This window comes from Pongo pygmaeus, chromosome 9, assembly GCF_028885625.2.
Source record: "Pongo pygmaeus isolate AG05252 chromosome 9, NHGRI_mPonPyg2-v2.0_pri, whole genome shotgun sequence".
NCBI classification, from domain to species: domain Eukaryota; kingdom Metazoa; phylum Chordata; class Mammalia; order Primates; family Hominidae; genus Pongo; species Pongo pygmaeus.
In genome coordinates this window covers 104,041,693-104,068,530 of record NC_072382.2, presented here as the reverse complement: position 1 = coordinate 104,068,530, position 26,838 = coordinate 104,041,693, and the positions used below count along the sequence as shown (strand labels likewise).

The 26,838-nt window shown below is 40.3% G+C and overlaps 1 long non-coding RNA gene across 1 annotated transcript in view; it reads right to left on the bottom strand.

The window, feature by feature from the left end:
- Positions 1-5,041: 5,041 nt before the first annotated feature.
- Positions 5,042-26,838, bottom strand: part of LOC129008912 (uncharacterized) — a 31,609-nt gene continuing 9,812 nt past the window's right edge. Inside the window, exons 2-3 of the long non-coding RNA XR_008492594.1 lie at positions 9,922-10,007; positions 5,042-5,336 (exon numbers count right to left, since the gene is read on the bottom strand). This is a non-coding gene — a long non-coding RNA (uncharacterized LOC129008912). The remainder of the gene's footprint in view (positions 5,337-9,921; positions 10,008-26,838) is intronic.

The window sequence follows — 26,838 nt, the reverse complement described above, 5'->3', positions numbered from 1 at the left end:
ACTTCAGCAAAGTGTCAGGATACAAAATCAATGTGCAAAAATCGCAAGCATTCCCATACACCAATAACAGACAAACAGAGAGCCAAATCATGAGTGGACTCCCATTCACAATTGCCACAAAGGGAATAAAATACCTAGGAATACAATTTACAAGGGATGTGAAGGACTTCTGCAAGGAGAACTACAAACCACTGCTCAAGGAAATAAGAGAGGACACAAACAAATGGAAAAACATTCCATGCTCATGAGTAGGAAGAATCAACATCATGAAAATGCCCATACGGCCCAAAGTAATTTATAGATTCAATGCTATTCCCATCAAGCTACCATTGACTTTCTGCACAGAATTAGAAAAAACTACTTTAAATTTCATATGGAACCAAAAAAAAAAATGCCCACATAGCTAAGACAATCCTAAGAATAAGAACAAAGTTGGAGGTATCACACTACCTGACTTCAAACTATACTACAAGGCTGTAGTAACCAAAACAGCATAGTAATGGTACCAAAACAGATATATAGACCAATAAAACAGAACAGAAGCCTCAGAAATAACACCACACATCTATAACCATCTGATCTTTGACAAACCTGACAAAAACAAGCAATGGGGAAAGGATTCCCTATTTAATAATAGTGTTGGGAAAACTGGCTGGCTATATGCAGAAAACTGAAACTGGACCCCTTCCTTACACTTTATACAAAAATTAACTCAAGATGGATTAAAGACTTAAATGTAAGATCTAAAACCATAAAAACCCTAGAAGAAAACCTAGGCAATACCATTCAGGACATAGGCATGGACAAAGACTTCACGACTAAAACACCAAAAGCAATTGCGTGCAACAAAAGCCAAAATTGACAAATGGGATCTAATTACACTAAAGAGTTTCTGCACGGCAAAATAAACTATCATCAGAGTAAACAGGCAACCTACAGATGGGAGAAAATTTTTGCAATCTATCCATCTGACAAAGGTCTAGTATCCAGAATCTACAAGGAACTCAAACAAAGTTACAGGAAAAAAACAACCCCATCAAAAAGTGGGCAAAGGATGTGAACAGACACTACTCAAAAGAAGACATTTATGTGGCCAACAAACATAGGGAAAAAAATCTCATCATCACTGGTCATTAGAGAAATGCAGATCAAAACCACAATGAGATACCATCTCATGCCAGTTAGACTGGCAATCATTAAAAAGTCAGGAAACAACATATGCTGGAGAGCATGTGGAGAAATAGGAATGCTTTACGCTGTTGGTGGGAGTGTAAATTAGTTCAACCATTGTGGAAGACAGTGTGGTGATTCCTCAAGGATCTAGAACCAGAAACACAATGTGACCCAGCAATCCCATTACTGGTTATATACCCAAAGGATTATAAATCATTCTACTGTCACATGTGGTGGCTCACACCTATAATCCCAGCAATTTGGGAGGCCAAGGCAGGTGGATCACCTCAGGTCAGCAGTACAAAATCAGCCTGACCAACATGGTGAAACCCCGTCTCTACTAAAAATACAAAAATTAGCTGGGCACGGTTGCAGGCACCTGTAATCCCAGCTACTTGGGAGGCTGAGGCAGGAGAATCACTTTAACCCACGAGGTGGAAGTTGCAGTGAGCCAAGATCACACCACTGCATTCCAGCCTGGGCAACAGAGGAAGACTCTGTCTCAAAACAAACAAACAAAAAAAAATCACTCTACTGTAAAGACACAGGAACACGTATGTTTATTGCAGCACTATTTACAATAGCAAAGACTTGGAGCCAACCCAAATGTCCATCAATGATAGACTGGATAAAGAAAACATGGCACATATACACCATGGAATACTACGCAGCCATAAAAAAGAATGAGTTCATGTCTTTGCGGGGACATGGATGAAGCTAGAAAGTATCATTCTTAGCAAACTAACACAGGAACAGAAAACCAAACAAAAAAAAATTCTGAGAAGAAAGCACAGGGCAAGTGCTTCATGATATTGGATTTGAGAATAATTTATTGGATATGACACCAAAAGCACAGACAACAACAACAAAATGCACGTATTGGACTTCATGAAAACGTAAGAATTTTGTGCATCAAAAAACACTCTCAACAGAATAAAAAGGCAACCCAAAGAATGGAAGAAAATATTTGCAAATCATATATATGATAAGGAATTAATATAGAGCATATATAGAGGCCTCCTAAAATTTGACAACAAAAAAATTTTGATTTAAAAATGTGCAAAGAACTTAAATAGAAGTTTCTACAAAGAATGTATACAAATGATTGATAAGCACATTCAAACATGCTCAACATCACTAATCATTAGAGAAATGCAAATCAAAACCACAACGAGATACCACCTCACATCCCCTAAGATGGCTTCTATTTTTAAAAGCTGAGTATATATGAAGAAATTGGAACCTCTATGCACTCTTTGAGGGAAAATTGTAAAGCAGTTGTGGAAAGCAGTACAGTGGTTCTCCAAGAAATAAAAGCAGAATTATCATATGATCCAGCGATTCCACTTCTGGGAAAGTACGCAAAAGAATTGAAAGCAGGATCTCAAAGACACAGTTGTACACTCATGTTCATGGCAGCATTATTCCCAGGAGCTAAAATGTGGAGGCACACAAGTGTCCACTGACAGATGAACAGATAACAAAATGTGGTATATATACGCAATGGAATGTTAGCCATAAAAAGGAAGAAAATTCTGGAAAAAACTTGAGGACCTTAGGCTCAGTGAAATAAGCCAGTTACAAAAAGACAAACACTGCATGACTCCACTTACATGAGGTACTTAGAGTAATAACATTCATAGAGATGGAAAGTAGAATGACAGTTTCCAGGGCCTTTGGGGGAAGGGGCAATAGGGAATTATTGTTTAATGGGCATCGAGCTTCAGTTTTGCAAGAAGGAAAGTGTTCTGAAGATTGATGGTGGTGATGGTTGTACAACCATACGAATGTACTTAATACCACTGAACTGTACACTTAAAAATGATTAAGACATTAAATTTTATGTTATATGTATTTTTCCCCAAAAAAAGATAAAAATTTACAATGAAAAAGATCATAAGTTAAAATTCAATTTGTAAAATACTATGTATTGAATTATCAGTTGTATTTTTAGTATATTTTAAACATATTTTTAAAATATATAAATATAGTATAAACATATGTTTAGGTGTGGAACGATAAAGAACAAAATAGTATGCATGGTCCTATCCAGGTTTTCCTTATATGTGTTTTTATAATGGACAGGAATTTATTTTGTAATAATAACACTATAAAATATTTTTCAAAAGCACATAAGAAATAATTATCACCAAGTTTCTTCAGGCAAAAAGTTTCCTTAATAAGGAAGAGAAAGTTAGAAACAGGATATCTCATCTGAAAAATGAAGTGTGACTGTTAGGAAGAAACAATAACACAAGTTACCATGGAATAAAAGTGTCTTTTAAAAATTTTTGTTTGTATTAAAAAGGAACCAGCTATTTATCATTGCACAGTTAATAATTTAGTGAAGAAATTATAGCAATTCCAGGTTTAGTTTTATTAGGCTGAAAGAAATCATTTTTAATAACATATCACCGTTGTAGAACTTCTTTTCTTCAACTTCCTGTCTTCTGGAATGTTCTTGACAATAATTAAACTATGTTTAACCACACATGGCAATGCACTTCATGTGACTATAGATGAACAAACTAAGCCATTGCTAGGGCTTGAATATTTGTCTCTTCCCAAACTCATGTTGAAACTTAAATGTCATTCTAACAGTATTAAGAGGTGGAAGCTTTAAGAAGTGACAAAGCTGTGGGGGCTCTGTCCTCATGAGTGGATTAATGCCATTATTGCAGGAGGGAGTTTGTTATCATGGGAATTATAAAAAAACAAGTTTGGCTCGCTCTCTCACTCTCTCTCGCTCGCTCTCTCTCTCTCTCTCCCTCTTGCTTTCCACCATAGAATGATACAGCAAGAAAGCCGTCACCGGATGCCAGTCACTTGATTTTGAACTTTCCACCTCCAGACTCTGCAGATGTCAATTTTTGTTCTTTATATATTACCCAGTCTGTGGTATCTTGTTATAGCAGCACAAAACAGACTAAGACAGCCACTGAAAAGGCCAACTCATTTTCTCCTGGTGTTTAGATAGGAGGGCATAGACTACTAGATGCCTACTCAAACATTCATTCTCTGCTTCTGTTTTTTTTTTTTTTTTTTTTGGAGAGCCCCAATTTTTTGCTAAGAATGTTGCCATTGTAAATCAAAGACCATTTCTCAAACTTTCTTAACAGCAAGTATACAGAAATGTGATGTGGGATATCTAGGAAAGCTTAAAGGGACTCTGTTGGTCTTATGCTTTTCTGCTTTTCTTACATTTTGCAGCCTGAAAAGCTAGCAGGAGAGGAACTCAAACAAGATTGAATTTTATTTCTCTTTTATCTAACAGTCCAGCAGTGCACAGACCTGGGCAGGTGCGGGAGCTCTCCTCAATATGAGGCTCCAAGCTTGCTCTGCTTGTCTCTGATTTCCAGCCAGCAGTCAGAAATATAGAGAGAAATGAAATTCTATTTTCTAAGCCACTGCATATCTATATCCCCTTGTCAAGAAGCTTAGCTCATTCTCTACTGATATTAGTCCTCAACGGACTGCATGGAGCAGGGCCGCTGCTGGTATGAAACTCCGGCACAGAGCTCTTCTGTAAAAATGAAATGAACTATCTTTTCTTTAAATCATTATGTTCTGGAGTCTGTAGCCTATTCTAAATAATGCATATAGCAAATAGATCAGGCACACCTATCTTGCACCAGCAGGAAGAAGGCTATGAAATCTGAACAGCCTTCTACAAGCACCGATTTCTAACACTTGCAAAAAGTAAAGAATAATGAATAAAGGACAATAGACAAAGAATTGCTCACAGAAAATGGAACAAGTTCTAACCAAGAATGTATTCCATTGCCAGGACAAGGAGTCTGTTTTTCTGCCCATTAGAATTCTGCCATTGTTATAAACCACTGGGTCCTGCTCATTTCCTGTTTCCCAATTTTCCATTTGTGAAAGAGAGATTTTATTGCAGATATACCATTCTACAACATCATTACGTACTGGATGCAGGTGTGGGAGGCAAGAGCCACCCTGTCACTTGACAGAGAGGACAGCACATCACCCAGAGATCCTGGACTTGGAGATGGATGCAACACCCAGACAGGACTTTGGGTTGTTGGCATGTGGTGATTACGCTTTACTGCTGAGAAAAAACAGTGAGCCTGACTACATGGAGGGCCAAAGGAGTGGGCTGTGATGGATCACTATTTTCTCCAGTATCCATTCTCGTCTTCCTTTCAAAAATAGAAACACCAAGTTTTAGCTAAATACATGGCCAAGAGCTACAGACCAGAATTCCCCAGCCTCACTGGTCTCTTCCTCCAACGAAGTCCAGGCCAACAGAAAGTAAGCAGACATGAGGTGTGCAACTCCTGTGTCGCCTCTGTAAATATGAAGCATCTGCTGGATGCTGTGGCTCACGCCTGTAATCCCAGCACTTTGGGAGGCCAAGGCAGGCAGATCACCTGAGGTCAGGAGTTTGAGACCAGACTGACCAACATGGCAAAACCCCGTCTCTACTAAACAGACAAAAATTAGCCAGGCATGGTGGCAGGCACCTGTAATCCCAGCTACTTGGGAGGCTCAGGCAGGAGGATGGCTTGAATCTGGGAGGCAGAGGTTGCAGTGAGCTGAGATCACGCTGTTGCACTACAGCCCACCAGCCTAGGCAACAAGAATGAAACTTCGTCTCAAAAAAAAAAAAAAAAAAAAAGCTTTGTCCCCAGGACATTCTCATTCCTCCTTACCAGCCCCTGGAAAATGGCAGCTGCCGGACAACTAGGAAAGCCCTAAATAAGTTGAAATTTTAATTTACAGCCAATAGTTCAGGTACACAGGCTGGTACCAAACTGTAAAGGAATGAGAAACAATAAGGATAATGTACTAACTCTGTAATCTGTCTCTGTCCATTCCATTTTAAAATTCTGAGATATCTTCTTTTTGTTATGAACATAGCCTTTCTTTTGTAAAATGATGGTAATAACAGGCCATAGATGATTTTTGATGTTCTCGCTTTACAAAATAAGTGTCAGCATCCCAGTTTTTAAAAAATGATATTAATCCATGAAATCCAAAAATCTGGGAACCATCACAATAGGATACAGTGACAAGGAAGACTTTAGGTACAGAACTTACAAGATCAAATGTATCCTCTAGGAAGTCAACTAAAACGTCAGTCGGGTGAGTTACGAATTCTCCTGTCCATAATCCCGTCAGAAAATGGTGGGAGAGCAGCGCTAGCAAACAAGACTATAAAAACTATTTACTAAGATAGCAAAGTACCATTAAAGAGAAATTCCTCCTTTCATGTGATTTTCTTCATTATTATTTACAAGTCTGTTTACAACATAGTTTTAGAAGATGTAATTAATATTCAGATATTTCATCAACAATGAAGTCCTTATAAATAAATCCAGAGAATTACAATTTGTTCTGAGAACCACACAGAGAATGTGATTTCACTATTATTCTTAGTCATTCAACAAGCATTCATTGAGCCAGGAACTTGGGGAATGAAGAGGGATACAAAGATAAAAAAAACACACAGATCCTGCCTTCAAGAATATCAAAGTCTGATGAATAACATGGCTATGTAAAAAATAACTATAACACATTTTGGCTGGGCGCAGTGGCTCACACCTATAATCGCCGCACTTTGGGAGGCCAAGTGGGTTTGAATCATTTGCGGTCAGGAGTTCGAGACCAGCCTGACCAACATGGCAAAACCCCAACTCTACTAAAAATACAAAAATTAGCCAGGCGTGGTGGGGCACACCTGTAATCACAGATACTTGGGAGGCTGAGGCAGGAGAATTGCTTGAACCCAGGAGGCGGAAGTTGCAGTGAGCCGAGATTGCACCACCGCTGCACTCCAGCCTCGGTGACAGAGCAAGACTCCGTCTCAAAAAAAAAAAAAAACTATGATACATTTTCAGAGTTATAATAAATGATATACAATGTGAGAGGGAGAAAGTCCTAACACTGGGATTCTATAAGTTGTTTTTTTGTTTGTTTGTTTTTTGAGATGGGGTTTCGCTCTTGTTGCCCAGGCTGGAGTGCAATGGCGCGATCTCGGCTCACTGCAACCTCTGCCTCCCGGGTTCAAGCTATTCTCCTGCTTCAGCCTCCTGAGTAGCTGGGATTACAGGCACGTGCCACCACACCCGGCTAATTTTGTATTTTTAGGAGAGGCGGGGTTTCTCCGTATTAGTCAGGCTGGTCTCAAACTCCCAAGCTCAGGTGATACGCCCACCTCAGCCTCCCAAAGTGCTGGGATTACAGGCGTGAGCCACCGCGCCCGGCGTGGGATTCTGTAAGTTGTTTTCATGAGTTTCTAAGCTACATTCTATCAATTCTAGCATGCTGCACACAGGTCCAAAACTCCAGTTTGATATAAAGTGTTTGGGATAAGCAGAATCTTTCTAACAGGCTTGAGGACCTCCCGCCCACCACCACAGCCTGGAAAAACTTTATTTTCTTGTGAGATAGCCTAAGACTCTTCTTGCCTAATCTTTCTTCCTTCAGATTCCAGACCTGCATCAGAGTCTGAAAGCTCTCCCTACCTAGTCCACTCCTTCACCCGTTAGCCTTCGCAGGTGTTTCCCCAAAAACCTCTTTTATGTCGAATCCGATCCTCTTGGTATCAGCTTTTAGAGAACTTGAATTAACAGAAGGAGTGTCCAGTTATCTAACATTGCATAAAAAGAACCCTAAACCGTAGCTCAAAACAACAATCATTTTATTATATCTCATGATTTTGTAGGCCAGGAGTTCAGGCAAGGCTGCCCTAGGTGATCCTTTTGTTCTGTGGGGCCGATGGGCTGGTTGGGAGGGGCTGTGATGGCTTCAATCACACGTCTGCTGCGTTACTGGAGATAATTGGAAATCTGGGCTCAGCTGGGACTGTCAACCATATTGCCTGCTCATGGCATCTTCTCCACCATGGAGTCTGTATGACTTTTAAGATCTAGCCATAGAAGTCATATAGCCTCACTTCTGCCATACTCTACTGATAAAAGTAATCAGAAACACAACCAGAGTTAAAATTAGGCAATATACACCTCCTCCTTGAAGCCGGGGATGCCAAAGAATTTGCTGTTATGTTTCTAAATCGCCACATGAGGGCACCCTTTCTCTTGTGAAACCACTAAGTTTCATCAACTTCAGGAGACTATCATTCAAACCAGAAGAGATGTTTTTTACACTTTACACTCCAGATGATGTGAATCTAAACACCATGACCCTGGTGACCACATTAGTTTCTTTAACGGTAAAGTCTGTATTTCCTACAAGTATAGAAGGCTGTCATGAAACGGGAACCCTGGCCACTGACTCTGATCATTCTTGGTGTGCGAAACTGTTACTCCTTTAGTTACTAGCAAGCATACAGAGGAGAGTAAATTGCACCTGAGCCTAACCTCCGACTAAGGGGCTGCTGTGACCTACTGTTGCCTTTTGGAACTTTACTTGGGGAGGTAAAAAACATGAAGTTATGATTACGAAAGGATAATGAGTTAAACTTCAAAGGAATAACTCAGTCTTATATCCCTGTCGTCTTTTGCTGAGGCATCTTCATAAAGACTAAGCACGTTAGGACCATGCAGCAGTGACTTTCCTTGGTTACAAAGCAAGAGTGGATTTGCCATCCTAGTCGTTGATAATGGTGAACGTCAAGTTTGTTTTGTGTGCACGCGTATGTGCTAAACATTCACTTGAAAGATACCTTGAGAACTACTTTGGCATAATACAAATGCATTTGACAGGCTTTTTTGTCTTGCCTCTCAAATTAGCAAATTTCCCTAGCCCTGAATAAAACCAAGCAACCACAGTATATAGAAAAATTTAGGAACCCTCAATAATGGATTGAAATTCTATTCAAACTTAACACCTAATTGTGCTTTTTTAGTTATCAGTAACTAGACCATGTCATTCAGGGATCAATCTACCTCAAAGTAAATACATTAAAATATCTTAATCTAAGAAATCATTCAGTTATAAAAAATATGATTAACCTAGCACTTTTTTTTCAAGTTTTTCCTCCTCTACCATAATTTTGATATGAAAAGTGGAGTTCTTGGCAGAAAAAGCAGAGTCTATGTCTGAATCGTTCAGAGAAACAATGGTTAGCACAGTTTAGCACGTAAAAGTTGTCCAACAAATATTTGTTGAAGCCAGGCGCTGTGGCTCATGCCTGTAATTCCAGCACTTTGGTCAAGGTGGGTGGATCACTTAAGACTGGGAGTTCGAGACCAACCTGGCCAACATAGTGAAACCCCGTCTCTACTAAAAATGCAAAAAAAATTAGCTGGGTGTGGTGATGCACACCTGTGGTCCCAAGTACTTGGGAGGCTGAGGCAGGAGAATTGCTTGAACCCGGGAGGCAGAGGTTGCAGTGAGCTGAGATCATGACACTGCACTCTAGCATGGGTGACAGAGTGAGACTCTGCCTCAAAAAATAAATAAATGAAATAAAATATTTGTTGAATGATTGGTTGAATGAATGAATGGATGAGTGGTATTTATTTGTGTTAACTTACTCAGTTAGGATTTTCATTTACACATCTTCCAGAAGGTAGTGGTATAAATTAAAAATAATAGGTAAGACAGAGGCTAATTTAAATTTGAAATAGCTATATGGTGTCTATTCAGCTTGTTAACGATTAATACTTAGATGTTAATTATAATTTACTTAGGACAGATTTCCTTTGAACTTCATTTCTTATGTGTCCATATCAGACAATTAGGTCTTTTTAGCTAAACCCCGATATTCTGGTTATCTTAATAACCATTACATCACCAACAATGATTAAAAGGTATTACCTTAATTACTTTCAGGCAAGGAATTTATCCACTTTGTTCAGCAGCAAGAAGGGCATGTGACACAGAAGTAAGCACCCATTAAATACCTGTTGAATAAGGCAATTAATTATTAAACTCCATTTCTCAATGTGAGTACATAACAAAGAATGTGCAGCCATCCCCAATCCACCCTACATACCTACATTCTGATCATTACAGCAACCCTGAAAAGTAGGTATTATTTTATTCATTTCATAAATCAGGAAATTCTCACGGCTGGGATGTGATAGCGCTTGCATTTGAAGCTATATTTGTATGTTCCCAAAGACTTTTTAATTGCCTCTCCAGGCGCAGTGGCTCATGCCTGTAATCCCAACACTTTGGGAAACCGAGGTGGGTGGATCACCTGAGGTCAGGAGTTCGAGACCAGCCTGACCAACATGGTGAAACCCCATCTTTATTAAAAAAGAAAAAAAATACTAAAAAAGATTAGCCTAAAAAATTACGTGGTGGCACGTGCCTCTAATCCCAGCTACTCGGGAGGCTGAGGCAGGAGACTCGCTTGAACCCAGGAGGTGGAGGTTGCAGTGAGCCAAGATCATGCCACTGCACCCCAGCCTGGGCAGCAGAGCCAGATTCTGTTCTGAAAAAATAAAATAATAATAATAATTGCCTCTCCAATAAGATAATCTTAAGGACATATACATATAGAAAACAAAAACAAACAACAATTACTGGATATCTGACTTTGTGTCTGGACTTAGTCATTTGCCTCATGATTGTCCCTGTTAGCCGTGTTCAGGGACAATCTATTTTCATATAGAATCATTCGTCAGGGCCCCGTACTGCCTTTTGGCTCCAAATTCTGCCTCTTGGGGTTTTCCTATTAATTGTTGTCAACACAAAGACCAGACCACCATTCCCTATTCAGCCTGGGTTTCTTGTCTTTTCACAAACCAATCATTCAGCCACCAACAAATAACCAGTCCTTGGTTCTTTTTTTTTTTTTTTTTTTTTAGGAGAGACGAAACCACACTCGGCTAGTCCTTGGTTCTTTGAAGAAAGACTATGCTTACCTGAAATAACAACACAGCATTGAGCTCTAGGCGAATTTGTCCTTATAACCCAATCACTTTCTCTGATGTGTCCTCAGAGAATGCAAAACATTTTAATACTAGCCTGATGATCATAATTCTTCTCTACTCCAAAATCCTAAAGATATTCTATGTTTTATTTTTAGTTGTTGAGACAGTGTCTTGCTCTGTCACCCAGTCTGAGTGCAGTGCAGGCTCACTGTTTCCTCAACTTCCCAGGCTCAAGTGATCTTCCCACCTCAGCCTCCTGAGTAGTTGGGACCACAGCCACATGCCACAACACCCAACGAATTTTTGTATTTTCTGTAGAAACAGGGTCTTATTATGTTGCCCAGGTTGGTCTTGAACTCCTGGGCTCAAGCAATCCTCTCACCTAGCCTCCCAAAGTGCTAGGATTATAGGCATGGGCCACCATGCCCGACCTATATATTTTTTTCTAGCAGTTACAATCTTTAATATTTAAGTCCTAACTTATTTTTATATTTCTCCCTTAGGTAGGAATCTAATTTTTATTTTTCCATAAAAACTAATTTTTTCTCCAAAATAGACCAAATTCTCATGTGCCTGTTTCTGGGTTCTATTCTGTTCCCTGGTCTGTTCGTATGTTCCTGTACCAGTACCACATTGGTTTACCTACTACGGCTGAGTAATATGTTTGAATATGTGGTGGAAAGGGGCTGTCCCCTCTTTTTCTTTTTTTTTTTTTTTTTCTGATTGTCTTAGGCAGGGGTTAGGGAATTAGGGTTCATGGGCCCAACCCTATTCACTAACTATTTTAGTAAGTTTTATTAAAACACAACTACTCTCATTTGCTTCTTTTGAACACTGCAACAGCCAAATTGGGTAGTTGCATCCAGCCACCAAAGATTCAAATGTTTAATATCCGGTCTTTTGTAGAAAAAGTTGACCAATCCCTGGTCTTAATTTACTCATGGACATGTATACTTTTACATGAATTTCAGAATCATTTTGTAGATATTCCCAGTTCCAAGTTATTGATTGTAAGGAACAGAAACTGATTCCAAATTAATACAGAAATGAATTTTATTGGGAAAGATATCAGAGAGCTCACAAAATCAGAAAGAAGGTTAGAGAAACAGGCTCAGAAAATGGGCTGGAACCACAGGAGGCCTGGCAACAGAAGCCTACACTGCTGCAGAGAGCCTGGTTAGGACACCACCAGGACGCTGCCACAGAGAAAGTTCTTGCAAACTGTCCCTGCATCACCCTACCACTCACACAAGCTTCAGAGTTCCAGAAAGGAGAATGTTATGTCCAAGTTAGGATTACATACTCATATCCTAGTATCCAGAGAGAAAGAAGGTTCTGATTCTTCTCCCACTTCCACAGAGAGAGGCAGGGCTCCGCCCTCTATCAAGACTTACTCAATGGAGGGTTCGTTCAAAATATGAGAAGGCACATTCTCCCTAAAGGTGGCTATAATTTTGCTTGGAAGTGCCCTAAATTGAGGGAAAATGGTTATCCTTAAATATTGCTGCCTCATTCATGAAGATGATTTTTCTGATTATTAATTCAGGTTTCTTTTTGCCCTTTGGTAGAGTTTCAAAGTGTTCTTCTGTGGTAGTCTTGTGAGTTTTCGTCATTAAGTCCTTGATATTTTACAGGTATTTGTGGTTTTAGACAGTATCTTCTTTTCTATTATATTTTTAATTTTATTATTTCTAGTACTGAAAAATATTACTGACTTTTGTATATTGATATTGCAATCCACAAGCTTCTTATTACTTCTAAGAGTTTGTTGATTTACTTTACTTTTCTATGTAAATGGTCATAGCAGTCATAACACTTGCAAATGACAATTTTATTTCCTCCAATCCAATAGTTATATTTCTTAGTGTTCTATGCTATGTTATTACATTGGCTTGAACCTCCAGTGTGAGGCAGAACATTATGATAGCCAGTATTCTTGAATCATCCCTAATTTTAAAGCAAACATTTTTCAAGATTTTCCAGGTAAACAGTAAATACCTTTTTATCACATTAAGGAAATTTCTTTCTGTTCCTAGTTTTCTGCTAATTTAAACTGTAAATAAATATAGCACCTTATGGAATGCTTTTTATGCTCTGTTGAAATGTTCTAAGTATTTCTTTCTTTAGTTTCTTAGTATGGGAAATCACATTAATAAATTTTTCAAATGTAGAATTATCTCCTTGCAGTCCTAAGAATTAACTATAACTGGTCATGGTATGCTATATTTTTAAATCATGATATATTATTTTAGTAATTACCAAATTCAGTTACCTAATGCATATTAGTATTCTTGCGTTTATGTTCAGAAGTGAGAACTATCTGTAATCTACTTTATTGCACTACTCTTATCAAGTTTTGATATTAGGGTTATATTGGCTTCATAAAAGGAATTTGAAGTCTTTTTTTTTTTTTTTTTTTGGCAGAGTATCGCTCTGTTGCCCAGGCTGGAGTGCAGTGGCATGATCTCAGTTCATTGCAACCTCCACCTCCTGGGTTCAAGCAATCCTCCTGCCTCAGCCTCCTGAGTAGCAGGGACAACCAGCATGCACAACAACGCCCAGCTAATTTTTGTATTTTTAGTAGAGACAGGGTTTTGCCATGTCGGCCATCCTGGGGAATTTTTAAAAGTTGAAATGATTACAAAGATTACAATTTGTTCTTTAAAAAGTTAATACAAATAAAGAAATAGCCAAGTTGACTGACCACACAGGAAAATTCTGGTTTTACTTATAGTCCTGAGATAATTATTAATAGCTGCCCCTTTCATTCTCAAAATATCACTATTGGGCAATAAATTATCCACTAGGGTAAACCTACAATAACTGACATGGATTTGATGTCACATACTAGCTGTATTACTGTGATAAATTCCCCTGACCTCTCTGAGTTTCAGGTTTCCCGTCAGCAGAATGGAAACTGCGACATTTACCTTCCTGGGTAGTTTGAAGAACAAATGAAATAAAGCAAGTAAACTGACTAATTATTTTTTAAAGTTAGTTAATTTCAGCCGTGGGCAACCTCAACAATTCACAGATTAAGGCAAAAATTCAGCACCCAGATTCAACCCCCAACAGAATTCCAAAGCCTTCTTGACCAGAAGCAGGAAAGTTCATACGAGGTTAGACCTCCAATGCCCAGCACCCACCCCTGCCACCTGCAACCATATCTACTAGGTAACTGGAGATATTCAGGTTTGATCTATGGACCCTGAATGCAGGCTCATTGCAATGCTCCATTCTGAAAATCAGGGAAGTCCAAGTTTAAAGACATCACCTTCAGCCACTCCTCGGACCCATCATATGTCCTGCCAATTGCCTCATTCATCAAGTCCTTCTCCTGGGTATTTCCTTCCACTTGTTTGTCCTCCTCTCCACAAATATGTGGCAGGGTATAAATGCTCACTATTTCAGTATAAAATCTTAACTGTTTTTGTTTTTCTTCCCTTTTTTGATGGACTAGAAAGTGAAATGCAAATATTTTCCCTCACTTTGGATTAGTAATCCCTCCCTTTCCTGGAGGAAAGAGGAACATGTTTTTCAAGTTATGAATCTGACGAACTGTAAAAGCATATGGTGAAAGAACAAGAGGGAGAAATACCCATGCAAACTAGAGATTACTTTAGAGGTCCTGAAGAGAAGAGATCTGTAGGTCTATAAGTAAGAAGGACCCATTCTCTGCTTAGGTCATTACTACGGGAAGCAAGACTCCAGGCAAGAGGTACTCAGTTCATCTAGGAAAACAAAGCCCTAGGCAATGGGTTGCAGAGCTTTGCCAAATAGTCCAGTGTTCTAAATATGTCATGGAAACTGCCAGATGCTGCCAGACCTGCCAGTATTGTGCAGACACAGACAATGGGCACGTCAGCATTGACTGATGTGGGAGATGACCAATGACTAAGGAAGGCCTCCGGAGCCTTGGCAGAGTAAGGGAGTGTGACTGAGGTGGGACCCAAACCTACTGGAGTGATTTACGTTCACCTTCCTACCAGCCTAATGCATGGCAGCTTGGAGTCAAAATTAGGTGGATTCATAGGTCATAAATGTTATGCTTCTCTCACACTTGAGCTTTCAGACTTAGAGTCAAACATTATAACACAGGAGATTCCTAATTCAGGGTGTAGATCTAGTAGTTGAGAGACTACCCCCAGAGGAAAGATTTCTCTGCTGACCATTCCTTGGTTACTCTTTCAGATTTATTTTGGCCGCACTCCAACCATGCTTCAGCCTCTCATACCACACTGCTCACCAGCCTCAGCCTTGATTGTCAGCCCCAGAAGGTGGGCCAGGTTTTCAGGGTTGGGCTTCAGTATCTCCTCTCTTGCCCTGTCTTGATCCGGTTCATCTCAAGAACAAGACACTCGTAGGATGCAAGGAATTTCACCTCTTCAGTTTCACCTTTCAAATGCTCTGGGGTGGCTGTGTGTCCCCTTGTGACTCTCAAATCTGTATCTTCAGCCTGCCCTCACTACAGAATAGCAACTCGTATGTATGAGAATCTACTGGACATCCCCTTGAGTCTCCTACATAAAAATCAAGAACCAGATACTAAAAACAGAACCTATTAGCTCATGCTACCCTGCCCTTTGATGTCACCATCTCAGTGATTAGAACCACGACCCAGTTGCTTTAATCAAAAACCTAAAGTCACTAATTCCTTTAAAATGTTCTTAATTCACTATCTTCTCCAGTCCCATTGCTGCTGAGTTAGGTCAGGGCCTCATCATCTCCTGTTTGAATTACTACGACAGCCTCCAGTTTGTCCAGTTTCTACATACGCTCCACAAAGCCAAACTGATCATTCTAAAACACAAAGTGATGGTCAGTCCCCTTTTCACACTCTTCAGAGATGCCCTACTACTCTTGTTGCATGTCATACAAATTATGACCCCTGGCCAAATCCAGCCTGCAGCCTAATATTGTACGGCCCTCAAGCTAAGAATGAATTTTGTATTTTTTAATGCCTGCAACCAAAACAAAACAGGAACATCCAATTGTGGCCATATCTGGCCTTCAGAGGCTAAATTATTTACTAGCTAGTCCTTCACAGAAAAAGTTTGCTACCCCACTAAAATTTAGATAGCCCCACTCTGGCCCTCCTATAACCACTTCCCCCCCTACTCGGGACAGGAGTCTCTATGGGTCCAAAGGGGTGTTCTTCCCAGAGCCTGTGTCCTCCCTACTTATAGACAACACTCCTGGAACACCCAGCCCAAAGGATCTGAGTCTGCTTCCAGACCCATGAAGCCACCAGGCTGCCAAGGCTCATTCTTAAGCCTTAGAGGAGGCCAAAAGGCAGATGTTTTCATGAGGATAGGACATAGCTTAGACATGCAAGCTGGGCTATTCACAGATGTGTGTGAGGATCTTTAAGTTGGAGGAGAGGAAACAGGAAGACAGCCAAAAACCTGTACTTCTGCTCTTGCCCTGAACCTCACAAGTGTTAAGACAAGCCTGCTTAGGATGCAATACTTTAAAATTCCCTTGCATGGTAGCTAAGGCTCTTCATGATATAGTACTTGTGGACACTGCACTCAAGACAATGTGAACCAGGCTGACTCTTCATACACCATGCTGTTTTATCAGCTCCCATGTACTGGCCTTCCTTTCATTGCCCATTCTCCTAATGGAATCTTATCATCTTCAAGACTCGACTCAAGGGTCAACCTCTCCATGAAGCCTTTCCTACTCTCTTGTAACTGAAACGCAGGTTCAGTTGCTTACTGCTTGCAGAGTCCAATGAACAAGAGCAAGGTCTGGTATAAAAAAAGTAACTTTTATTCCAAAGCTAGTTTAGGGGAAGAAGTATAGGCTTCCTGTCTTAATGGTATTGCTTTGCTTTTGGAGCAAAAACTGGGCACTTTAAAAGCCAGGGGAGGAAGCAAGCAGGCAGGGAGGGTCCGTGTGATAGCTTGGTACCTTATCTATCAGGCAGTTGAGTTGGCATCTTCATAGGCAGAAATAGATTGTAAAGGTGGCTGAAAACTCTCCAGGTGGGAGAGCGTTTCCTGGCAGGACTTTGGGTTATAATTCAACTTTTATCTCTCAAGGCAGCCTCCTGGTGGGTGAGAGGCTATAATTGCATTTCTAAAGAGCTAAATAGGAAGCAGGGGAAAGGAAGAAAGAGAAAATAAGAGAGAGAGAAAATAATTAAACTATCTCTTAGAAAAATGGGAGTTCTGGGTTACATTCCTCTCATAATCTCCCATCTTTTCTCCTCATTTAGTCTTAGTAGCCTCATGCCCCTATGAAAATATCTATCATAGCAACTATGACACTATTATACCTAGTTCATTGTGTCTGTTTTCCTCCATTAGGCTAGACTCTCATTGAGTACAAAGACTTGGTCTAATTTGTCTCTGTAACCTAGTCAGTGTAGTTGAGTATACACATAATATATCCTCAATGACTGTTGAAAAAAATGTATGAATAAATGAATATGTATGATCTGTAAACCTTACCACATCCTGGGATCCATTCTTAAAGTACATAGATACTTATATACCCCAAGTGACCATGGGGTCCCATTTTTATCCATACTAAATTAGAATCAAACTAGAGTCATAGAACTATAAGGGAGCAAAATTTCACCTCTACTCCCTGGGGTTTTTCGGCTGGGTCTGAGAATTAAGTTGACATAAAACAGATCAACAGAAGAAAAGCACACAAATTTGTGTAATACAAGTGTTACGTAGCACAGGAGTCTTCATGAGGAAATGAGCACCCAAAGTCACAGTTAGAGTTGAACACTTATATTCTGAATTTAACAAAAAAATTCAAAAACTTATGAAAATGTGACAAAGTTAAAGGACTTGATCTAGGGTGGTTAAAGGGGTAGAAAAAAACTAGGACGATAAGGGTTAGTTTAACAAGGTTTGATTGTACAGATTTCCCTCCCTGTATTTTGCTTCAACTTCCCTTCCTCAATGACAAGAATAACATTTCCTTCTGGTATAGGGAAGACACCTTTCACATGGGAATTTCATCTCCTGCTTTCAAGAGATAGAAAGAAAGAGAGATCTTGCACCTGCTGTTTTTCAAGTACCTTTATTTCATAATAGTCAATATGCCAGAGGAGCATATTTTGAGGCAGCATGTTTTTAACTCCTTTATTTCTCCCATCTGAAACTTCCCTAGAAGTTTCATACATTAAAAGCTGAGCAGGTGGCGGTGGAGAGAAAAATTGGGTTAGTAGCTGAGTGGCAAGAGATCTGCAAAGGGAGAGAAGAACATAGATTACAAGTATGAATCATCAGAAAAGAACAAATCTAAGCACATTTCATCATATCCCATTAAGCCAGTCTCCCAACCCTAGAAATAGGTCAGTCCATTAAAATCATGAGCCTCATTTATCTGATGGGGAGGATTAATATTTATCTTGCCCTTTAAGTGGTGCCAATTAAACACTATTTGTCCTAAGCTCTTTACATAGAAGCAGCTTTCTTCACCAATGATCAAGCAAGCTCCCCTAGTCTGACTGTTAGTAAATCTAGTCCATGACAATTTTGGAGTGAAATAGCATGATCACAGCTCACTGCAGCCTTGAACTCCTGGGCTCTAGCATAAATTTAACTTCTGATTGGAGTGCTTCCAATGTTTGCATAGTAATACTGAACTCTTGTGCATTACTATAGAAAGACTTAGAACTACCTTTCCCAAAAAGTAAGTTCCAAAGCCCAGGAACAAGATCTCAAAACTGAAGAGAACTTAGAATTGTGATACACAAATCGGTTTTCCATAATGTCACTTCTGGTACATTTGTGTGGCACTACTTTGTGAACAGCTGAGCCCACACTTGTAATCTGACTGGCATTTAAAGTGGAGTATCTGGCAATGGGAGGCATTGGGTATTCGAGTCTGCATCATCCTGACCATATAGATGGGAATACCATATATACTTTGTTGCCACATAAGATAAAAAGACCAATGTTGTCCATGGATGAGGTTAGAGTGGAACTTGTGACCCACCAGTCTGGGGTTTGTTATGTTTTGACACATGTCATGTTGGCATCTGCACATCCCCATCTTCCTAGGTCCCTATTAGTCTGTAGGAGCAGAACTGCTGCAAAATACCTGATATAGGAGTCCCGCAGTTTGGCTTTGGCAGCTATAAGGTGTGGTTTTGTCATCTGACCAAGTTAATCTACATCTTTGATCTATCCATATATAATCTTTGGTTTTTGGAAGCCCAGTTAGGGGCTGAACTACCCCAGGTTGCACAGGGCTGGCTTGTAGGCCAGCTATGACATCCAGTGATTTGACAAGTGCTTGTATCACAAGAGTCAGTGCCAGGACCATCTGTGACCTTCATGAGAGTTTGAAGATGTCACCTATAGAACAAACTACAGGATTTGGTTCCAGCATACCCTTGGTATGTCACCCAGGAAGGTTCCGGCACCATGATCATTTTCCATACAAAGGAAAAAATGTCCCTTTAATGACTTTACTTGAGCAAAGGAGTGCCTTTGAGCTTCACAGAGATTTTTCTCTATCAAATTAACTCACCAAAAGTAGTAGAAAGATATTATTTTCTTTTTTCTTTTTTTCTTTGAGACAGGGTCTCACTCTGTCACCCATGCTGGAGTGCAGTGGCATAATCACAGCTCATGATAGCCTCAGCCTCCTGGGCTCAAGCAATCTTCCCACCTCAGCCTCCCGAGTAGCTGGGACTACAGGCACACAACACCACACCCAGCTAACTTTTTGCATTTCATTGTAGAGATGGGGTCTCACCAGGTTGCCCAGGCTGGTCTTGAACTCCACTCGTTTAAACCTCCCAAAGTGCTGGGATTACAGATGTGAGCCACTGTGCCCAGTGATATTATTTTCGTGGTCATGGATACCATACCCTGTCATACATCCATTTGCCAAGTTGGTCCACCAGGCACTTGCACTGGCAGAAATTAGGTTATTTTGCATAATCTGGATGGCACTGGCGTAACCAGCAATCAGATTAGTTAATGTGGCCAAGTTTGGAAAACTGGTGTAAGGGGAGTTAGGTCTGCACTTAACCTGTTGAGAAAACTGTCAGGGTTAATAAAAGAGAGACACAGTTTCAAAAAAAGGTCATAGTGGAGGATCAGAAGGCCAATCGAAGAGACTGAGACAATAATCTCCACAGTCAGCCCTTAAATAAAAGGCCAATAAGTCAACACGATGGAGGGATTGGTGAACAGGTCTGTTCGTAGGTAGTCTGTGATGAAGGAAGAGGGTTTGTTTGTTGTTTTCTGATATCTTGTTGTTTTTATATTTATTGAATTTGAGAGGCTGAAAAGAGGAAGAAAATATTAATAGGTGCAAGCAAAGTTTCTTGATCTGTGATCTTGGGAAAAACTGTCTACTTCATGATCTTGTTTGCTTCCTGGGCCTGGGTCTTGACTCTGGAAATCCTTACTTAAAGGTCACCTGTAGGGATGGTCTTCCAATTGCCCTGGGAGTGGTAATCTGGGTCTGGTTTGGCATGACTTGCACGAATCCAGGAGGATTTTTCTTTTATTTTGATAGCAGCGTAGGTGGTCAGTGGTACTTTGCAAGGGCATTCCCAGTTAGGTGACAGCGTATGTTTTCTTCTAAAAGCCTTGATGTACTCTGATTTCCCAATCAAAAGCTTTATAGTGAGGTTTGTCAGTCAGCAGAAGCCATCCCCCTTTTACCCATTGATGATATGCTCTAAATATAATAGGGTCTGTGTATAGCTAGTCATAGCATCAGATTGTTCACTGAAGTCCCTGTAATGTTCATTTAATCCAGAAATGGAAGGTTTAGAGCTGCTAGTAGGCATGGGGCAACCAAACACTATTTCAAAAGAGGTTAATCCATGTCTTCTATTTGGAGTATTCTAGATTTCTATATGGGGTAATGTTTTTTGTTTTTTTTTTTAACGGAATCTCGCCCTGTCTGGAATGCAGTGGCGCAATCTCAGCTCACTGCAACCTCCACCTGCCGGGTTCAAGCAATTCTCCTGCCTCAGCCTCCCAAGCAGCTGGGATTTCAGGTGCCCACCACCTCGCCCAGCTAATTTTTATATTTTTAGTAGAGACGGGGTTTCACCATGCTGGCCAGACTGGTTTCAATCTCCTGACCTCAAGTGATCCGCCTAGCTCGGTCTCCCAAAGTGCTGGGATTACAGTGCTGAGCCACTGCACCCTGCCCATTTTTTTTTATATATAAGGTGTAATGCTTTCAGCCAATTAAGTCCAATTTCTTGACAGACTTGTCCTAAAGTAACTTTTGTGTCTCAGTGTTTACATTCCACTTGCTCTGAGGATTGGGAATGATATAGGGTATTAAATTTCAATGAATACCCTAGAATTTTTACAAATAACTGTTTTATTTCTGCTGTAAAATAAGTTCCAGTGGTCTGATTCAATCTATAATGGAATGTCCAAGTGAAGAATGATCTGTTATTTATTATTTATTAATTGATTAATTTATTTTTGAGACAGAGTCTTGCTCTGTCTCCCAGGCTGGAATGCAATGGCACGATCTCAGCTCACTGCAACCTCCGTCTCCCAGGTTCAAGTTTCCTGCCTCACCCTCCCAAGTAGCTAGGACTACAGGCATGCACCACCACTACACCAGGCTAATTTTCGTATTTTTTGTAGAGATGGGGTTCTGCCATGTTGGCCAGACCCAGATGATCCACCTGCCTCAGCCTCCCAAAGTGTTGGGATTACAGGCATGCACCACCAGACCGGGGTAATTTTTGTATTTTTTGTACAGATGGGATTCCACCATGTTGGCCAGGCTGGTATAGAACTCCTGACCCCAAATGATCCACCTGCCTCAGTCTCCCAAAGTGCTGGGATTACAGGCGTGAGCCACCACGCCTGACCTGTTATTAATTTCTTTACCACAGTCATGGTGTCAGCACATCTAGTTAGATAGCATTCAATCCATCCACTAAACATACAGACAACAACCAAACAGTAAGAAGAGCCTAAAGCCTAATGTCTCAGAGGACTTGTTGAGGCATGTTGGTCTTCTCCAAAAATTTGATGAGATTTATTAGAAGTGCACTGAGAATAATTCAGTTAGAAATTTTGTAAATACCAAGGCAAAACCAATTATCTTTTCATTCCTTAACTATCCTCTGTCTGTACATATGTCCCATCTGAAGGGAGATAAGTGCTTCAAGCCAAAAAGTCAAAAAAAGGGGGGCCACAGGAACTCCATTGGCCCCATGTATAATACACCTGATAATTATCTGACATTCTTTTGTATTCATTTGTGGGGTTTTTTTTGTTTGTTTGTCGCATTGTGGCCACTCTCTGGTAATCAATAACACCAGTAAGCCATAAAGGCAGGTTAATAAAGGTTGGAAAAGAATAGGAGGGTTCTTTGGGGCTGCATTCTTAGTAGCCTTCTCCACCCTCTCGTTCCCTAGAGATATAGTATCAGTCTCCTTAGGATGAGCTGAACAATAAGCAATAGCAATTTGAATAGGGAGGTGAATAGCCTGTAATAGAGCAGCAATTATATGCTAATTGGAAATAGGATTATCAGCAGAAGTTAAGAATCTGCTGGACTTCCAGATTGCCAATAGTGTGGCAGATGCCCAAGGCATATCTGGAGTCAGGGTAAATAGTGGAAATTTTTCCTTTTGCCATTACACCAGCTCTAGCAAGATCTATACATTCGGCAGCTTGGGCTGACTTTACAGTGGACAAAGAGGATGCCTGAAGTGTTTCACAAGGGAAAACTATGGCTTCACAGTTATGTTTCCTGGAAATGTCATCCACAGAAGCTATTACAAAATAGAAATAAGTCTGGATTGTCTAAAGGAGTATCTAGGAAGTCTTCTTGTGGCTTTGAGACCTTTTCTATAGTTGCAAAGCAATCATATTGAATGGAGTGAGGCTCTCCATCATCAGGCAGGGGCAGTAGAGCAGCCGGGTTTAAAGTGTTACAACAATGCAACATGATGGAGGAGCTGGTGAACAGGGCCTGTTCATAGGTGGCCTGCCATCTGGAGAAAGGTGCTGTATCTTATGAACTTGTAAGAGAACAGACAGCATGGGGAACACATTGATGAATGAAGGAGTGTAATATCAGAATATACTGACTTTGTCAATTATTAGGATGCTAGCTGTGGCTACTGTACATTGGCATGGGGGTCCAATTGACATGAGAAATATGCTACAGGGTGTATCAGAGAGGCAAAAAAAATTGTTCCGAATATCTGCAGTAATCCCGTTATTTCATGGCAAGATGGGCGAAAAGGTCTGTCAAAATCAGGTTAGCTGAGAGCAGGGGTTGTGGATGTTAATTTTAAGGCTCCAGAGGAGATTTATGGATCTGCAGGCCAAGAAAATGGGCTCAGAATTAGTATCTGGGAGGAGGGTATATAGGAGCTTAGCAAGGGCAACAAAATTAGGAATATATTGGTGGCAATAACTAGCTGCTCCTAGAAATTTACGTAGATGTTTTTTTGGGAGGGGAATGCACAAAATTGACTGTAGGCATTTTGGGGCGAGCTTTTGAGTGCTCTGAGATATGACAACCTAGCAATTCAATCCTACATAAGTAACAGTTATTTGCACCCACTGAAGTTTAGGTTGGAAGGCTTTATGGCCTCTGTTGAGCTAGTGCCTTTAGGAAAATGAGGGAGTCTAGAAGAGTGGGCCGCTTAGTTCAGTAACAAACTGAAGGATCATATCAGAATAATGAACAAAAGTGGAGCCTTGGGTAAAGGACACAGAGTCTAAGCTGACTTTAAGGACTCTGGAAAACATTGAAAAGGACTCACGGTATCCGTAAGGTATATGAGTTCATGTTAATTTTCTCTCTCTAAATGTAAATGTAAAGAGGAATTTTGAGTCAGGGTGCAATGGAATTGAAAAGAAAATTGAGCAGATGTCAGTCATTGTAAATCAGGCTGTATCAGCAGAAATTGAAGTAGAAATGTCAGCTGGATTAGGGACTAAGGGGTGGTGAAAAATCACAAAGGAGTTTATGGGCTCTTAGATCTTATACAAATCAATATATTTTATTGTTGTCTGAATCAAATGTTCCTTCTTTCTTTACTGGCAAGATTAAGGTATTACAGAGTAAAGAAGGAAATAAAGACAAGAACACCCTCTGTAAAAGACAGTCTATTATAAGTTTGTTGACCTAAAAGGAAGAAGCTGAGGCAAAATTAAAGAGTTTATCTGCGCCGAGGCTGAGGATTGCACCCTGATTCCAGGTTGCCTTGGCAAGCCTTTGGGAGAACAAAGGAAAGCCTCAAGTTTTTAAAGAAAAAGGGCGAATCAGGAGAGGGAGTGATTACAAAATACGTTCATCAAGAATTCTCACTGATTTACAGAAATACATTGGTTAGTGATTGTCTATACATTGTTGAACTATAGGGTATATGACATCTTATGGCTACATGGCATCAGTTAGTCTATAGCTCATATAGCACATATAGCTTCAAGAGGTAATTCTTTAGCTCAAGGGCGAATGAAACCTGACTGCTGTTATATTATAAATACCTCTCTGGGCCTGATAATTTAACAGGGTTTGCATTCCTTAGATAAAAAGGGTTTTTTTTTTTTCTCTCTTTCTCAGGTTTAATTTCTTGCTCTGCATTTTGTGAGAAGGGCCTACTGAGCTACTATCAGGAAAGATTTCTTCTTTTCCAGGCAATACCTACAGGCTCCTCACACAGTAGCAATTCAACCTCATTGGCATGTGAGGCTGGGAGATGAGTTGAGACATCTTTAAAGGTTGCTTCCTCTTCAGAGGATTTAAAATCAAGATGAATTTCCATTAGGGAAAGGAGGAAGTCTAAGGCCAGGGAAATAAAAATGCCTCTCTCTTTACATTGTATAACACATCTCCACCTAAAAAGTTTGTTGGTGAGGACTCAGAAACTAGAAAACCTTGACTGAAAACACTCCCACAGGGTTGACAAGCACTGCATATTGGTTTCTAGAGAAATATAATTATAATTCAGCATTAATCAGGCTGCACTTTGGCCCACTTCCTTGTTGCTGAAAGGCACATAGCACTAGAATCTGAGCATCTGCAGATGTAACCACATTGTTCCTCTGGATAGGATTGCTGACATTAGGGTTGTAAGACTGTTTAAGAATTGATTTGCAACCCCATTATTCCTGCAAACAGGATCTCTGACATAAGAATCACACGTTTTGTTTCATACCCTGAATTCCAGCAACCAGTTTAAAGACCAGCATAGAGGAATGGGATCAGCATGAAAATACAGCTTCTTCACCTCCCATGTCATTAGTTTACACTGTACCCTTCAACCAATCAACAATCTCCACACTTTGGCCTACTCCAAAATCCTTAAAAACCCTAACCCCAAATTCCTCAGGGAGGTGGATTTGAGGTTTTCTCTCATCTCCTTATTTGGTGGCCCTACAATTAAACCTCTTTCTCTGCTGCCCCCAATATGTGTCTCCACATATTGATTTGCTGTATACATTGGGCAATGAATCTATTAGAGTTACATGATGAGTGTTAAGAAGGCCTAAGGGTATTGCAGTGGCCTGATACATGGGCAATGAAATACGTTGCCCAGAAACTCCAATGGCTTGAATAGAAGCAGAGGTGACAGGGAGAGAGATCCTCTGAGCAGATAGTAGGGACAGTTGCACCGGTGGCAATTAAGTATTACAGTTCCCAGCTGGCCCTGTGGCCCATGTCTATAGTCTGAGGCTGAGACAGGAGGATTGCTTGAGCTCAGGAGTCCAGTCTGTGCAACATAGCTAGAGTTTGTCTCTTATATAAAAAAGAAAGAGTATTTCAGTTCCCAATCCTCTACTGTAAGTTTAATAGTGGGATCTAGGGTGTGACTGAAAATTAGCTGACCCCATCAGTCGATGGGGTATTGTCCCACAGAAGAGAGAAAGCTGACCTTGTGAAGGTGCTGGGGTCTAGGGAGATTGTTATTTAAGCTTTCCTTTCTCATAAGTCTAGGACAGTTGTTTTTCCAATGCCCTTGTTTTTTACAATATCTGCAAACATCTGAAGACAAAGCTCTGTGGTTGGGGAGAAAGGTGAGTGGGTTTTGAGTTTTCCCTGGAGTTATGATTTTGTTTTTGTAAAGAATCAATTTTCAAAGCAAGTACTATTGACTTTAATCCCTTTTTCCTCTTATTTTCCTGCAAGTTATTTTTAAAGAATTTCATAGCTCCTTCTATAATAACATTCAGAGAATGACCTGTCCAGCCAATGACACTATTTTGGATTTGCCTCTTTGTATCAGGGTGATTTCTAACCAAGGCAGAATTTAAAAATTTTTTATGTCCTAGGGCTTCAGAATTTAATGCAGTGAACCTTTCAAAAGTTTATATAAATCATTCCACATAGGCCTTAAGAGGTTCCCCTTTCTTCTAAGTACATAATTCAACCCTAGACCACTTCACCTTAGAGGAAAACGCCTCTAATATTGTCCCTATCGGGCCCCATAACTCAGCCATTTCCTGGTCAATTGTAGGAGGACCTGGGAGAAGTTCTGGCCACTTGTTCCCTCTAGAGGTAAGACATTCATCTGGGGGCTTTCTGGAATGTCTGATAACCACAGTATAATCATGGGTGGAAAGAACACCCCTTAGTAGCCAGTGGATGTTCCTGTGAATGGGGTTATAAATGGCCACTAATCTTTCTAACTCCTCTCTAAATTTGATAGGCTCTTTCAAAAGTGGAGACAAAAGGGCTTTGTAATTTAGAAGATCTGTTTCTGTCCGAGGGACATGAATTCTTTGCAGTAGGGATCCAGGATATATTCACAGGAGGCATTGTATAGAAAGGTCTGTGGCTGAGGAGTCTGATTACAGAACACCAGGAAGTAGGAGGAGTTGTAAGGTACAGCAAAGCAAGACTAGCTGCACGTACCAGGGCCTGTGCC